Source organism: Ixodes scapularis, unplaced genomic scaffold (genome assembly GCF_016920785.2).
Source record: "Ixodes scapularis isolate PalLabHiFi unplaced genomic scaffold, ASM1692078v2 PGA_scaffold5__190_contigs__length_132052651, whole genome shotgun sequence".
Lineage (NCBI taxonomy): Eukaryota > Metazoa > Arthropoda > Arachnida > Ixodida > Ixodidae > Ixodes > Ixodes scapularis.
The window spans coordinates 76,692,795-76,711,098 of NW_024609880.1; the positions used below are offsets into that span (position 1 = coordinate 76,692,795).

The window sequence follows — 18,304 nt, forward strand, 5'->3', positions numbered from 1 at the left end:
AAGGTTTATCTAGCCTGCTCGAAATTTAAGAAACGCAGGGCGGAGCGGGTCGCGGGCGCCTCATTATATCTCTCTGCAGCTAGTGGGATTGCGAGCTTCTCTGATAAGAACGCTGAAGAACGGATAACGAAGCAAGAAACGTGAACGCAAGAAAACAACTTAATAAGTTAATAAGTTGAGGAGAAAACTTAAGAAATGCCCTGGCTGCCTGTCAGCAACTATTCAGTTAGCGCCCTGCTCCTTTAACGACTTCAAGATCCATATATATGCTCTATACGTATATCACCTTTTCAGAAGAGCCGGATAGATTGGACGCGATCCCCGCTGTTGATTACATATAAAGCAGCATGTAACGTGACTCGACCGTGCACGCAACGCATGATTCTTTTTTTTTTTTTTTTTTTGAGTCGTCGCGTTAATGCTTTGGGCCAGCCAGAACTGCATGCAGCTAGTGCTCTCTTATCTCAAAATTGAGCTGCGGAGGCGTCTGGCCAGATCTCCGAGCCCCGGAACGGCGTGCTTTCGTCCGCGTGGATGTCGTTGTATAAACTCACTACACCCCCGGCTCGCGGTCATTCACGCGCCGCAGCGGTCACTGTGGGCCACCTGCAGGCTGCTTAATTATATAGCCGATCGGACACTTTCGTGCGTCGAGAACGACAGGTCGTTCACCCCTCACTTCACCTCGAACCCGCGCAATTGTCATTTGGAGAAGCAGTCGGAACATTCCGCCGTTAAACTAAGCATATGGCTTGGATTCGCGGTACGTATATGTGCACACACTATACACCAACGCGCGGCGCACGAGCAAACGGATTACTTCACGCGAATTTGACTTCTGCGCACGTGTATAGTTGACACACCTAATAAAAGAAAACGCGGATTTTTTGTTTCTTTGTAAACAGCGTGTTAATTGGGTAATTGCAAGCCAGAATTTCTAATGTTAGATACAGGGTGATTTCAGATAAGATCGACCAAAGGATGGTTAGTCGACATTTTCAAATCAACAGATGTTTTTATATGTTATTGTCTAGTGTCTGGTATGAACGAATCCAAACTTAGTTTTGACTAGAAAAAATACTTGGGGACAGGAAAAATCGTAATGCATGAGGTGGTGGACAGTTGCATTAACGCGCACTGATGGAGGGGGCCCGTTTGAGAGTGAATAACTAAAGCGATAACATTAGGAGAACTCTAATACGTTTTAGGCGCAAACTATGGGTATAGCTTGCTTGTAATATAAAGTAATCATATTTATTTAAAATTTATTTATTTTTCTAAAAATTGACAAACATGCCTGCTCGAACGACAAATGGCAAACTTTGGAGGTCTGTATCTCATGAAATAATTTAATGATTATGATATAATTTGCAGATATTATTCTACTAATATATAGCTAATATTTAAAAAATAACTAAGGTATCTGTGTGATACAATAGTTAGGATATATTTAGTCAAACATGAAAAAAAAATCAAACAAAGAAAAATTCCGATGTGAATAAGAAAAAAACACCACCCTCGATTTTTTTTAAATTTAGGTAACCTGTTATACTCTATTTCGGCATTCATTTGCATTAAAAACATGTTGCATCATTTTATTGAGCCGACATGGCTCAGGCTGTGTCACCGACATGGCTCAGGCTGTGTCATGAACCACGTGGTAGAAGCTCGGGTGCTTTCATATCAGCGCGTGGAGGGACGACAGTGCGATTCCGGAAAGTCTTTTTCGAAGGCCGCTGACCACAATTTTTTGTCTGGAGACTTTCCCTCTTTCTTCCTTTGACGTGGATCAAGCTTTGCCGACAGCCTCAGTTGTGACCTCTCTTTTCAAATGTACGTTTGCAGTGAGTGAGCTCCTCAGCCTCGGACTTGTCACTTGTGCACCCAGTAGTTCTTTCACTTGGCAATTATATGCCATCAGTTGGGGTTTAATTTCTATTATTTATGTATACATTATAAAGACGTCCTGGAGCTCCGAACGAGTGTTTTGTGCAGATTACTTTTGCAAACACAAAAAGACTATACCAAAGCAGTGGAATTTTCGAAGTGTTGGCGAGTTGGACCTAAACTCGTTGAAGCAAATTCTTCCGCCTGACTGTTCCACCAAAGTGAGTGCGACGGACTACCTGTGCTACCATTGCTTCATGCACATCACTAAGGAGATCTCGATGCGAAGCTCAGAGCAGTGCCCTGACATATTTGTGCCAGCTGAAGAAGCAATTGAAGATCTAAATCGCAGCATACTACCTACAGATGTCTCGCCGCTGAGACGACCAAGCGTCGTAAGAAGTCGGGACAGGCCTGCCTATGTCAAGAGAAAGCAGACAGAACTGGAGCAGGTTGCTGTCAAGAATATACGCTCAAGGCTACGTATTGCGTACGACAGGGACGCACCATCGGGGTCGTCCGAAACAACATGCTCCACATGCACTGAGTGGGTGGACAACTTTCGGCAGGCCTTTGAAACCGCCACCTCTCTCCGGGAACGTTGTCAACTGCTTACACTCCTGCCGTCAACACTGACGAAGAATGAGGTTCAAAAGATGATTCCACAGGCCTCAATGTACCTCATCAGTAAATCCCGAAAACTCAAGGAAAAGCATGGCGTGTGGTATGAGCCGGATCCTTACACGAGGTGCAAGGTGAGCCCTGAGAACCTGTCTGCTGCCCTAGAGTACTTCACGAAAGACGAGCTACAATGTTCGCGCCAAAGTCCCAACCAGAAGGACGTCATCTCTGTCATGCTCAACGGAGAGAAAACGTTCGTGCCAAAGCGCTTCATGACACGCTCAATACGAGAGGCCTTCCGTATATACAAAGACAAGCATCCCGATTCCGGCGTTGGGCTAATGAAATTTTATTCGTTGCGCCCTAGATGGGTCCAATGTATTCCACACCAGGAAGTGTGCGTTTGTGTGCGCTGCGCCAATTATTATCTTTGTATTGCCGCTCTAGAGAACGTTACAGGCTCCAACATTCAACACTGGTGAAATGAACTGGGCATTTCTGTGCGACCCAGCAACAGAACTGTGCCTTCAAGGAGACTGTGATCACTGCTCAAAAGGCCAGTTTCTTACACTCCAGGAACTTGATATCCCGGAGGATGAAGAGATTGTGCTTGCAACATGGGAGTCCGGCGACCTTGTGAAAAAAAACTTTGGAACCTGAGACTTTCCTAAAAGTCATCCAAGTGACGGTTGGAAGTTGGTTACTTCACAACCATATCCGGCAAACGCAAGGTAAAGCGATCTACGATGAAAAACAGTGCATGCAACGCGGGAGCATTGTCTTTCATTTTGACTTTGCTGAAAACTGGACCATCGTGCTTCCTGACGAGGTGCAAGCATATCACTGAAAAAAAAAACAAGTTTCGATATTTACATGTGTAGTGACGACAAGAAAATCTACAAACAGCTTTGCCATCATCAGTGAGGACCTGTGTCACGACGCCGCTCATGCTTGCTTGGCTCTAGAAAAAGTGAAGGAGTGGGTTGAAGACAACGTTGCGGTATACTCGTACGTGACGTACGTAAGTGACGGCGCCGCCAGTCATTTCAAGAATCGCTACCAGCTTCACCAATTTGCAAAGGACGATTGCCCACAAGCCCAGTGGTTATTTTCTGCATCTGGACATGCGAAAAATGCATGTGACGGAGTTGGCGGACTCGTGAAGCACCAGGCCACGCTGAACAACCTGAGAGAACGTTCAGTAAGCGCAATTCAGACGGCCAGGACAATGGTGAGCGTTCTATCAAAGAAACTGAAAGGCGTGCATCTTGTATATCTGGACGAAAATGAGGTTGTTCGGTATCGTGAACAAAAAAAAAGAAGAGTGGCTGACGGTGCGCGCCTTCCCTGGCATTCAGTCTTGGCACGCGTGGCGGCTCAGCAAGTCATCAACAGAAGGGACCTGTGACGTATATGTAGCACGGACAGTCGGATCTGCTTGGAAGCAACTTTATTAAATGGGTACAGCGAGGAAAACCTTAGCGTAAAGTGCCGAATTTGATTTCCCAAGGACTGCTCATTTTGAATGCAGGGACATCTTATTTATCACATTTTTCTTCACGGGGTATTTAACCTACTGTTTTTGTTGGTGGTTGCTAATAATTTTTATCTGATCACTATAAAAAAAAATCCCAAAATGTTATTCTCGAGCAGGATAAAATATATCGGCTTGCCACGATTCATTCATACACCGAGAGCATCGAAGCTGCTCCAGTTAGGCACTATGGCATCCGTCACCTGAAATTGTTTGTAATCGTAAATACACAGCCAACCTAAATATCTTACTATTATATCTTTGTTTTTGTGTGTGGAAGTAAAGTTATTTATTTTACTCTAGATGTAAAATATACCGGAAGGTACAACTTCACACTGCATCATCTTTTCTCAAATCATTAGTCTCTAATGTGATACCACTTTGTACGCTTGTGTAAAATGCTGTATATAGTTTCTCCTCCCTTTTACTGTGTGACCGGTCGCTCTTTTTATCAATGACCTCATCTGAATAAATGTATATAAAAGATTTGTGCAAGTTTCATGAAACTGGAACTCAGACGGTCACTTTCTTGTATAGGACACTGCTAAGTGTAGGCTTTGAAAAAGGACCCTACTTTGGGGAGTTGTTTCTTCTTTCACAGTGCAATGATGCAACATGTTTTTAATAGAAATGAATGCCGAAATAGAGTATAACAGGGTACCCAAATTTAAAAAAAATCGAAAGTGGTGTTTTTTTTTTATTCGCATTGGAATTTTTCTTTGTTTGATTTTTTTCCCATGTTTGCCTAAATATATTGTAACTATTGTGTCACTCAGAAACCTTATTTATTTTTTTAATAATAGCGATATATTAGTAAAATAATGTCTGCAAGTTATGTAATAATGATTAAATTATTTCATGAGATACAGATTTCCAAAGTTTGCCATTTGTCGTTCGAACAGGCATGTTTGGCAATTTTTAGAAAACTAAATAAATCTTTAATAAATATTATTACTTTATATTACAAGCAAGTTGTACCCATAGTTTGTTTGTAAAAAGTTTTAAAATTCTCCTAATTTTATTGTTTTAATTATTCACTTTCAAACTTGCCCCCTCCATCAGTGCGCGTCATTGCAACTGTCCACCTCTCCCTGCCTTACGATTTTTCTTGTCTCCAAATTTTTTTTCTGGTCAAAACTAAGTGTGGATTCGTTTATACCAGACACTATACAATGTCATATAAAAACATCAGTTGATTTAAAAATGTCGACCAGCCACCCTTTGGTCGATCTTATGTGAAATCACCCTACAATGAAGTTTTAAATGGTCACCTTTTTCAAGACATATGAGATATATATTGATTCACACAAAAATAAGAATGCGAGTAGGGAAGACTAGCCGCTTCCCTACTCGTAAATTATGAATATGCGAGGGGGTGGGAAGAGGGCAAAACGCCCAGGTCAAGGTCAAGTACGTCATTTTATGGTTCAGCGACGAAGAACTGATTGATTCTGTGTGAGAAAGATACCAACTCGTCATTGGTGATCTACATGAACTTTCCAAGTCTGTTCCGCGCCATTGGATATATATGTCTTAGCTCGTTCTGAAATTTCTTATCTTCCCACGAAATACCACGCCAAGTGGTCTCCCGGGTTTCTTAACGCTCGGAGCTATATGTTTGTTACGACGGTAGAAATTGGCAAGGTAGTTGTAAAGCGTATGTGAGAGAGAGAGAGAGAGACAAAAAAAAAATGTGTTGCGGAGAGCGCGACGCAACACGCTCATTACGGAAAACATACTACGATGCCATTAAATGTTCTCTCATTAACTCGAGTAAAAAAAGTGCAGCTTGTCAGCCTTCGGGGGTAACTGAATCCTAACGGTTTTAATTTTGCAAAGTTGGAGCATGCAGCAGCGCCGCAAACTCGGAGAGAGGCAAGGTCACCACAAAATCGAACGATGCACGTTTTTGTTTGACTCTGTCGCTGCGCTTCTCGGAACCTGCGTGTCTTCCCGAGAGGTGGAGCTTTCTTGGAATCCTAATGTCTCGGTACCTAGTGAAAATTAATCAAATTCTTCCGTCTAGAAGCCTAATGTATACGCATCTAATGATCCGCGTTGGAAGCAAAGGAAACTTGAATACCTTGGGCAGTTGCACGAGGAGCACGTCTATATACTTTGTATACACGTGCCCTTTCCATGGCCACTTTCTCGAGATAATTCTCGATTAATTTTGCTCTTAATCCTCGTGCAGTTCTTGGAGATGTTCCAACGCCCTGCCAGCGCGCAGATGACAGATATCGGCCAGCAACCCGAAAAGCAATTAAGCTAAGAATGGCGAGACGCAGGTAGACCCATGCAGGCCCTGCCCTCTCCACCACGACTCGTGTGTTGAGTTTCTCAAAGGGTAAAATAAATAATGATAAAAAAAGATAAAATAAATCAGGTAATTTATTTCTAAATCTTACTTATTTTGTTCAAATCGTACTTACTTAATTTAAATCAAATTAATTTGATTTAAACCACTATATAGCTAGAAAAAAGTGTTTCATTTCACTTGGTGTACAGTTTTAAACATAACAAATTATTTAACCAATTCCTTAGATCATTAAAAACAATGCGGAAGAAAGAATTACTGTATATCTAAGCTTTTAAAGTATCCTTTAATTAATAGCGTTTCATCTGTGTAAACCCACCACAGGCACGTAGCCAGGATTTTGTTTCGGGGGGGGGGGGGGGGGGGGGGGGGGTGAGGGCAGGCCCCATTCCCCCCCCCCCCCCCCCCCTCCCTTCCCCCCTTGGCTACGTGCCTGCCCCGCCATACTAGAACAAAGGCAGCTTATTTTAGTGAGAAATCTTTATTTGCTGGCAATGAGACATTCTTTTTGGTTTTGTTTCGTTTTAATTCTGATCTGCTTCCAAATAGATCTTACGTTACTGACGAATTAAGTGCAAGGTAGATAGAAAGCGCACCACTCTGATGTGCTCAGAAGAGCACCGCCTTTTGCTCCTGTTCCGCCTGCTAGAAACCCTTCTTGGTTGATGTATCTTTGATTTAAGTACTAAACAAAGGCACATAAAATCATTAAATGATAAACACACGGTAAATAAAAAGAAAAAAAAAGTATTTTGGGGTATTTCTCGCAGAAAAGGATTGTAATCATGATTCAAATCGCGATTGAAATCATCGTGACTTTAATTCTCCACCCTGGTTTCTCTAGAACTACGGTCATTGAAGGACGGTGGGCCTTGCGAAAAATGAAACGCTTTGCATGCGCACTTCCAAGGCAGCACTACATAGTTCACATACGAACATGTCAGACGCCACTCTTTTTTTTGTGTTGTGTGTGTTCGCTCGTCTGCTGCTCTTCCTCCTGGACGCTATCGGGCAAGAGACATCCGATTAGTGTGCCGTTGACTGGGACGAACTGCTTTACGAGCTCATAAAGATTGGCTTCTGAATGAGCCGCGCTCTTCGCGTGAGCCACTCTGTAAGCTCGCACGTCGCGACCGTTTTTACCACCACGTGGCGGTTCACTGAAAGGAACGCAAAAGTTAAAAAACAAAAACAAAAAACAACAATATAAAAGTAGGTTTTTGGATGGAAGGGCTTGGCGAACTTGATACTATATATCAGGGGTGGCCAGGCTGGCCCGGCCTAAGAGCCGCAAACAAATCCACGAAACGTCCAAGAGCCGCGAGGGGAGCGGGGTGCTAACTTTTGTCCACAGCAGTAAACGGAACTCGAACTACTTTCGATCTATCCGAGTCAAAAGCAGTCCAACTGTATGTAAGGTAGCAGTAGCACAAGATGACCAAACCGCAGCCTGTCTTTCAATTTAAAACGCGTTCCACTTCTTTTTTTTTTTTTTCTGTGTGTGTGTGTGTGGGGCGTGGGGGGGTGTGTGGGGGGGGGGGGGGAGAGGGGGGGGGGGAAAGCCGCGAGCCGCAGCTTGGCCACCCTATGCTATATATACATGGCTTGTACGTGTCTTCAGCACGCATCATGCTCGTGGTCAGTTTTCATTGTTCTTGACGAGAAAAACAATCTCGATGGTGCGAAACGTGTCCCGCAGAGAGGTATACGTGCTTAGCAAGGAGGCCATCACAATGGCTGCTGAAGTGACGTCAGCGCAAGCCGTCTATACAGATAAAGTCAGTTTACACAGAATATTTTTAGTTCGATTGTTTGCCCGAGATCCCCCTTTTTTTTTTCTCTTCCGTTACGTCATATTACATGGCACGGTCGCATGATATGGGCACGCCGTTAGTCGCGCGCTTTCCGCCGTTTATGTAGGAAAAATATCAGCGCTTCGGCAAGTTTATCCCTTGGCACGGTGCAATCAAGAACAAAAGATCCCCCTTGGCACAATGGAAAAGACAAAGAAGGCAGTGCGCAGAAGGCGATGTTTGGAGTGGCCTATAGAATGCGTTGTATGGCGGTGGGAAACGTTCGGACGCTTGTATGTTCGACTTACGCCGGTGGCTTGAGGGCAGCTGCTTATCTTCCAGACCGAGCCGGCTACCGATAGAAAAAAAGTCCGGCCCCTCGCGTATCATTACTAATTTCGCCCTTTATGTAGATAATGAAGATATATGTAGGTGCATTTTAGATTAGATATGTGTCATCTTATCAAGACGTACATGCTTCAAAGAAAAGGAAGAAGGGATTTCTTCCTCCGACAACCAAATCTCGTAAGAACTACTTTGCGTGGCGCATGAACAATGCGCAAAACTTCCTTTTTTCCAGAAGTGAAAACGCGTATAAATTAATGGTTCTCACTCAACCATTTGGTTTGAGATATAGTTTCGCGGTGAGAGGAAGATAAAGATATGGGTTTAATACAATAATGATTCAGTAAACTGACATAACAAAGAGCCAGTGTGAAGTAGACTTTTTTTAATGACACATACACGCGAAAACTCACCGAAAATGAAATGTTTGTTCTCGATCTGAGAAACGACAACTGATGAGGCTGGGCCTTCGCTTACCCCTAGAATGCTTTTCCTGGACCCCTCATTTGAGAACCACTGGTTTAGATAATCCAAAATCACCGGCGACTTAGGAATCTTGCCGTGGAGATCAATGCTAGTTGCGTAGCTAATGTAAAGGCCGTGGCATGCATGCAGCATTCTAGCAGATGCTAATCAAGCCCTGACAGCAGCACTATCAGTCAAGAAACCAATAGAGAAATGAACAAGAGCGAGAACAAAAATCCTCGGGGAAGCCAAGTTTATGCTCCATCTCACAAATGTCTGCAGTAAAGACAAAGGGCGCGTGAACCTGGAGCTCAGTAAAATGCTTTATACCCCATTCACACGACCGTAAAGGTACCTTTAGCTAAGGGACCTTTACTCTCTGCGGCCAATCAATTAACGATTTTCCGCGCGTGGCGTGTGCTCGCGACCCAAGAGCACGGGCTGATTCGCCGATAGCAGAGGGACCTAAGTCAACATCATCAGCATCGTCATCATAATGCCTTTATTTGTGCCAATGAACAACCAACAAAGGTCTACAATGTGGCGCAGTGAAAAAAGGCCAACATAAAGGTACCTTCATGTTGCCCGTGTGAATGGGGTATTAGTTTGTACGACGTGCGTAGGAGGCTCTCTCCTAAGTCACACGCTCGTGCCTATGCCTGTCTCTGCACTGCAGACATGGGCGTACCAACCGGAGGGGGAGGCAAGGGGGGCCCTTGCCCCCCCCCCCCAAATCTCAGAGGGGGGGGGCAAGGCATGTGTTTTACCCCCCCCCCCCCCCCGGAACAGCCACTGGGCAGGACAAACATTGGCCGGCGGTGCCCAAGGGAAACCAAGGACACCGCCTTCCAGTCCTCTGGGGGGGGGGGGGGGGGTCTGGTTTGCCCCCCCCCCCCCCACTCAAAAACAAGTTGGTACGCCACTGACTGCAGATGTTTCTGAAATGGAGAATAAGTCCAGCTTTTTTACAACGTTAGAAAAAAGAAGAAAATATTGAATGAAATATAAAGTGGCAACGTGCGCACATCAGAAAAACAGACACATTACGATAAAGGAAGAACAATTAGTATACAGTCAACGGCGGACTTCACGAGCGAACGTATCTGTCAATGTTGCAGATTTCTGCCACGGGTTCTGTCAATATCACTTTTTTTTTTTTTTTCGAAAATTCTGCAGCCATCAAATTAATTTTTTGAAGATGGCCGGGAATCGAGCATGCTCTAAATTCCTTCTATAATTAATTATGCGCATTATGCATTCAGGTCGTACCGCGCACCGCGAACGCGTTTGTCTAAAATGACCGATTTTTATTTGAGAGTCAAAGCACGCGTAATTGTGCTTATATATTTGTGTGCAAGTGTGTGAGACAAGTACCCACAAGACGAAACGGACGACGCGTCACGGCATATACTTATCGCAGTATGCCTTAGATAAGGCCGCATAGATTGCCCTAAAAATTGCTCGAGAGCGAAGAGCTATTTCTTCTATGGAATAATGGGCTGGCAGACAGCCGCAGCCAGTTATGAGTGACGACGCAATGAAGGACCCGCTGATACGCTTAGATCAGATTATTTCGCGCTTGGTGAAAAGCGTCCTTTGGACAAGTTTAGCACACTGCCCCGTACTTATAACGCTGCGAACGCTCTGACCGGTTATCCACACTCCCAAACCCGTCTTCACCTCAAGAAAAAAACAAGTTTTGTGCATTGCTCAAACGCGGCGCGAAATAGTTCTTACGAGATTTGATTGTCGGAGGAAAAAGCGATGCTATTGGCGTTTGAAACGTGTACGTCTCGATAAGCTAATATATATCTAATATAAAATGCACCCGCATACATCTTAATTCTCCACATAAATGGAGAAATTAGCGGTAACTCCACAAAAAAACCGGACGCCTTTTTTTTTTTTTTTTTACTACGAGGGTTGCGTCAGCGTTCGGCGAGGACTCGGATCCAATCACGCACTTCGTGCCCGCGGATGGATGGATGGATGGATGGATGCCCGAGAAATGGCGACTGCCAATGTTGCTTCATAGACCTTCGAAAAGGGTCGACATCCAGCACGAGTTTCCAAGCTTCGACGACGCTTCGGCGTCTCGTGATCCTCGGACGTGCAGGCGCAGCCAAAGCACGGCGGAAGGCACCGAGCGCATGGAGGCCGGGCGTTCAAGAACACGCCGTGCCGTTCTGATTCTGTAGGTGACTATACAGATCAATAAAGAGCTTCGGACAGATGGGCGCCATCTTGGGAGTTCGTGCATATTGCGCCTGCTTTGAATGCTCGCTTTCGGAATCGACGAACATGCGCATGGTGGGCGGTGGATTTGTAAACGTTGGAGATGCGCATAGCAGGTTGCACCAACGTGTTTTAACCGACGATTTCGAATTCTTTTCCGGAAAATCCCAGCAGGCCTTGCAACGAGGGGAATTGTGGGGCTGTTCGGATGTACGCTCGTGCCGGCTCGAAAGTTTCATATATCCTGGTACCGGCACGATTCATTCTTTGTTATCATTATGAGCTCCCAGAACACACAAAAATATACAAAGCGAACGGAAAAGAAGGTTATCAGATATTATGTTTTGTTTTCCATCTGCCTTTTCTGCGCTCTAAAATACACAACACTGTTAGAGCAACGCCAACGCCAACTTTGTCTTCGCTTTTGGATAATTTCACGGGCCGTTCACTTGAACGTCACAATGCGTAAAGAGAGCGCCGGTGGCATTACATATTTCAGGAAATGTCTATTGCGTAGCTGCATTCCGAAAACATTCCTGTCCGGACACTTTTCGAGTTGCGTCTATTAGGCGTGCATGCTGGTGATATGCACGGCGCTCTACCGAATAGCAATGCAAAAAACTTCAGCGATGTGAAGAAAAAAAAAATGGAGAGCGAGAGAAACAGTTGTTGCGATTCGTCAGAGGCGTTTCGTTCTAAGATATAAAAAAACAACAACAACAACAACAATGCGATACTCCCAACTGCGTAGAAGTATTTCAACATTAAACGAAAGGCATAGTTCTGGGTCTGCCTTCACCGAAAGTCGCATGTCTCTGAATATTAAATTAAACAAGTCCAACTCAAAATCGTTCATGCAACGGCAGCATAGTACCACAAGGGTGGAAACATGCGAAAATCACCTTGATTCCTAAAGCAGGTAAAAAACTCAACACTGAGAATCTCCGCCCTATTTCACTTATACGTCATGCCTAGGCAAATTAATGGAGCATGTCATCCTCACCAGATTCCAAAACTATGCGGAGGACATCAACCTCCTACTTGAAACAATGCTAGGATCCAGGGCTCATCTATCTACCCAGGACATACTCTTGCAACTAGACAAGGATATAACCGAAGCTGATGAGGAAACAGGAACCAAAGCAATATTGGGGCCGGACCTTCATAAAGCTTTCGACAACGTCTCCGACAAAGCCATTTTGATAATGCTCACGATAATTAATTCTAATGGTTGCATTAATGCATTTTCAGCACCAACTCGAATAACACTGCTTTCTGAAACAGCCATTGATCTTTTCATAACCAATTGTCATACTTATAAGTTGCACAGTGGTGTCATAAGCCATGACTTAAGCGATCATCTTCCAATATTCCTGTGTGTAGAGATGCTTTCCTCGAAAAATACTAAGAAATCTAAACTATATTTTCAAGATATAACGAAAGATAAACTAGACAACGTTCGACAAATGTATTGCATGTACTGATTGGAATGATATATTTAGAAAAGACAGCGCAGATCAGGCTTACGATAAGTTCATGGAGCTCTTTTGTGCACTATACAATAGTCATTTTCCATCAAAACCTTTGAAAGTGCCAAAAGGTGCTCGCAAACCATGGGTAACACCGGAATTATTGTGTAAAATTAAAGAAAAAAATGCATTATAAACCGTTTTTTTTAAAGAGAGAACCAGAAAAGCTTAAGATTTTCAAAATCTATCGAAATAGCCTAACAAAAGAACTACGAACCGCAAGGGCGCACTATTACTCCGCCCTGTTTCAAGCATCTGAAGGGCGTTCAGAAGTAATGCGGAGAAGTCTAAACTTGGTGCTACACCGAAACCGCTCGCAGAACGCTATTGAGAAGTTGATTATAGGTGGCGTAACGTTGACTGGCAGTCCTTTAGCAAACGCGTTTAATGATTTTTTTGTTAACCAAGGCAATATTGCTGTCGGCCGCAATTCATGTAGATATATTGATGAAAGCAATGTAAATTCTATATTCCTTGAGCCGGTTGTTCCACCGGAAGTTCTATATCTAACAATGCTATTAAAAAACAGTAGTTGTACTGACACTGACAATATTCAGATCCGACCGGTTAAATATGTCATAGATCTTCTCGCCCCACCACTATCACATATTTTTAATATTGCTATCGAGACAGCTGTATTCCCAAAAAGAGTGCAATTAGCCAAAGTAGCAGTGATACATAAAAAAGGTGAAACAAATGACATGGGTAATTATCGTCCTATTTCTATTTTATCTGTCTTTTCTAAAGTTTTCGAAAAAATATTGCATAACCGATTAAGTTCATTTTCTGATAGGCATGGCCTGCTAAACGCCGCACAATTCGGCTTTAGAAAAAATCTTTCCACGGAGACAGCACTTTTAGTACAGAAAGAATTTATCTTGGAGAACTTTAAGAATAGAAAGCTAGTTTTAGGAGTATTTATAGATTTCACCAAAGTCCTCGATTGTTTAAACCATAGTATACTACTTCAAAAACTTGAACGTTATGGTTTTCGCGGTCATGCGCTGACGCTTTTGAGTTCATACTTAAAACATAGACACCAATCTGTGCATTTAAGTGTTTTTTCTTCTTTGGTCAAACCAATTACTTCCGGTGTTCCGCAGGGTAGTATATTAGGTCCGCTCCTATTCAACATATATGTGAATTATATAGTTAACATAGATAAAGAAGCTAAACTTGTTTTGTATGCTGACGATACGAGCTTATTTTTTTCTGCCGACGAGCCAAACTTACTTATCAGTCTTGCAAATAAAACAGTATCAAAATTAAATGCATGGGCAAATGAAAACTCGCTGAAAATTAACACAAGCAAAACGAAAGCCATTATATTTCGTCCTAAAAATAAACAAGTCTCGTACAATTCTAACCTTATCTTAAACGCGTCACCTATTGACATTGTGTGTTCTTTTAAAACACTCGGCGTTGTTTTTTCTGAAAACATGTCGTGGGACTGCCACGTAAATCACGTTATCAGTAAGTTATCTTGTATCGTCGGGTTGGTTAATCGAAATCGCTCTGTCTTGCCAATTTCTGTGCGACTACTTACATACAACTCCTTTTCTACTCAAACTTAAGTTATTGTCACCTCGTATGAGGCACGACCACTTCAACAAATTTAGGTAAGATATTTTTACTTCAAAAGACAATAATCAGAATTATATGTAACGCTCCGTATGACTCTCCATACTGCAGACTTCTTTACGCTCTTTGCAATTATTACTGCACATAATTTATATAATTACAGGTTGAGCGTTAGCTTTAAAAACGAAGAAAAAAGGAATTCTTGCTTTCTAGCTGAACTTTCAGCACTGACCAAAAATATTCAGGCGTATCCCACTCGTCACACTGAGTATTGGAAGATGATCCCTCACAGAACAAATTATGGTAAACAAATGCTCAAACACACTTTACCGTTTTTACTCAACGGCCTCACAAATAATGATTTGGACCTTAGCTGAATAAATGTGAAATTTGTACTGTCCATGCAAAAAATGTAATCATGAATGACTGTCAAGTCACTGTATTTCATTATTTATTTCCCTTCCCTGTTTTATAACTTGTTCGTTGTTCTTGCTGCCGTCTGTCTTGCCACTGTAGGGGGCCGGAGACTCGTCAAGCTGTTCCTTTGCAGCTTTTTTCTCCGGCCTTCCCTTCATTATTGATGAGAAATAAAACTATTATTAAATCAACCCCGGGGGAAAGATGTACAACTACATCCGATCCTTCCTTATTAACAGAACTGCAGTTATAACGGTCGGAACAACAGAGCCTGCCACATCTCATCAAAATTCCCCCCAAATTGACAGAAATACCAGACCTTCATCACAGGTTCTATGCAGACGACATCACGCTTTGGGTAACCAAAGGATGTGACGGTTACATAGAAGGCACATTCCAAAAAACGGTGGACATTATTGAGTCATGCGCATGGGAAGCCGGCCTACTTATTCAGAGCAAAAATCTGAACTCTTTGTGATCAGACACAAACCAAGAGGAAGAACTTTAACTTCCCATCCCCAAATGAAAACCTATGGCAATGGACGATCCGTCAAAGAGGTACGAACTATGAGAATACTAGGATTGTATCTACAAACGAATGGGAAGAACAATGCTACACTCACTAAGCTCAAATGCACCATAGAAGCGACGGCGCGATTAATCCGGCGCATAGCTAATCGAAGGCAAGCGGTGAGGGAACGGGATCCATGCCGACTAGTGCAGGCCTTTGCGCTAAGCAGGGTACTCTATGCCACCCCTTATCTCAAATTCGCGAAAGCAGAAGAGGACAAATTGCATAGCATGATACGGCAGGCCTACAAAGCCACCTTAGGACTCCCGCTAAATGCCTTAACCGAAAGGCTTCTGAGGTTAGGAATACACAACACCTGCAATGAACTGAAAGGAGCCAATTTAATGGCCCAAACTGCGAGATTAGCCATTTCCAAAACTGACAGGAGTATTCTAACCAGGCTTGGCGTTAACTATCAGCTTACTAATAATGACGCTAAGGTAGACTTGCCTCGCGACCATAAGGCAGCCCTACTAGTCAAACCACTTCCGAAAAACATGCACCCCATACACCATGAGGGCAGAAGACAAGCACGAGCCAAAGCCTTACATGCTAAATAAGGACAGCGCAACGGATTATTTATGTGGATGCAGCAGAAGACAAACATACAAATGCCTTTGCAATTGTGGCTATGAACGAGAACGGTGACCACATCGTCTCGGCAACCATCAAAACCAAATCTTCCGAAACGGCAGAAGAGGCTGCTATAGCCCTCGCCCTAGCTTACTCCCAAGGCAGTACCATTCTTAGTGACTCTAAAATGGCTATTAATAATTTCGCAAAAGGGCGTATTACAAACACCTCCCTCAAACTCCTAAATGCTACCAAATTCTCACCTACTTACTCCGAACTGATATGGGTCTTAGTTCGACGCGAGCGCGTTGGTGAAGTTAGATAAAAAGAGAAAGAATAAACATAGGAATAAACATAGGTCCCAGCCCATTTGGGGAATCCGGGAAACGAGACAGCTAGTCCACAATAAAGTCCGAGGTTTCGTCGACCGGGCAGTGGATGAGTCTGGCTTCTTGAATTCCACGTAGGACTCCATGAGCACATATCATGATCTAACCAATCATTTTAAACCAGAAAGAAAAACTTTCGCCCCTCCGCGCAAAAGCCTGACTAAAGAACAGGAGGTTACGTGGCGTCGTCTCCAGACACGATCGTTAAGCACCCCTTCGCTCCTCGCGCACATTTATCCTGATCAATACAACCCAAAGTGTAAACACTGCGGCCAACGAGCCAACTACGACCATATCCTATAGGATTGCAAAATAAAGCCACCCCTGGGTGACCTACTTACAAATCCTTCTCCGTGTTGGCCAGCTCTGACCCCAGAACCCATGTTCTGGTGGCGGAGTGGGCTGACAAAGTCGTCAAAGGCTATGTACTCCCGACCATTTAACGCGATCTCTTAGCACCAAGCTCTTTTCGACGAATAAACGTTTTACAACCAATCGTGCAACATACGATTTTTTTAACAGATCCAGGGTTTGTGAGGCAATTCTAGGTAGACTACCTAATCTTTACACGAACTGAATTTCTGTCAGAAACCCAAACTGTTTAGTTTTTTTTTTTTTTTAATAAGAATGAGCTCAATTAGTGCCATTTAGTTTAGATGTTTTTAGCACCTGCCTAATTAGAGCCGTCATTACTGACCTCAGCGTGTTTCGCCGAGGTGCCAAGCCACTGAAACTAGTGATAACGAGTCGAGACAAAGACACGACGTTAATGATAAGAACACAGTCCTCTCTGAAAGGTCAGTGACCTCTCGCGCAATCAGGGCGGTAAAGTTAAGCGACCTAAATAAGGGGACTCAGAAAGGGAAGGTGAGTTATGGCTGCGTTATGTAACACTTTCGATGACACAGAAATCAGACTACGTGGTATCTCATGTTCGCATGATCACTTCACTGACACTCTCAGTACAAGCTGAAATTTTCAATTGTGGCCGTCATCATGTAGTAAATCTTATTGTCACACCGTCATAATTTATGGGCGAACACGTGAATTTGCGACGGGGTGTTGATTCACGTGAGGTGTGCACCAGAGAGATAGAGAGAAAAAATAAATGAAAGTTGCAGAAAAGTGGGTCAATGCCCGCGTCAATTCACTTTTAATCCACCCTATTAGGGCGCCACACCTACCCAAATGTCTAGATTAGCACAACCAAAAAAGAGAGAAAGGGGAAAAAGGTTTAAGACATATTGGAGAGGGGAAGGGGAATGTAGGTACAACACTTCCTAGATTTGCAATTAGCAGAGCGAAAGCCGGAAAGGTAGCGAGTGAAGAGTATTACGAAGCCAATGAAGAGTATAGAAAGCCTGTGGGGCCTGTGTGAGGATTTTCTTTTCCCTCTCATGTTGCGATGGATTCCGTGCAGATCGTGAAAACAGTGCAGGCTCCCATGTCCAATCTCTTCACCAGAAGCACTCACGACGACAGTTTGGTTTTAGCGGTGTTTAGGGTGGTATTTGTGATTAGATGAATGGTTCCAGGTCAGAGGACGTGCATCAGTCGATACAATAAGCAAAACACAAGCCTTATCGATCTCAATCACCACGAACTTCCCCCACCGCACGTATCACCGTTCGGGGGAAAAATATTCGTATGTAATACGTAACACCGTTCGGCGAAAAAACAATATATTTGTATCTGCATTTGTATACCGTGGTACTTTTTTTTTGCCGTTTTTGCAGACGCATCTTAGGGATACCATTTTCCATAAAAGACAAATGGATCTCGGTATCTTTATTCTGGCCTTAAAATACAAGTACCGTAATATTTGTATTTTTATATACTGTTTGAAGTACAGTGTGTGGCCGTAAGGACTTACACATTTGGCACGCCTTGCAAAATTCGAATTCCAAACGTACGTACGTGAAATTGGACACGCGAACGTGGTTTCGCCAGACGTTTTACGTCTATATTTTAGAGCTCAATTAGAAGGTACTGAAATACTAAAAAGGAAGCGAAGTCGAGGCCGTGTATTTTCTATATCCTATACCAG

At 43.3% G+C, this 18,304-nt stretch overlaps 1 pseudogene; it reads left to right on the top strand.

Moving 5' to 3' along the window:
- Positions 1-15,246: 15,246 nt before the first annotated feature.
- Positions 15,247-16,700, top strand: LOC115327154 (annotated as a pseudogene).
- Positions 16,701-18,304: the final 1,604 nt, after the last annotated feature.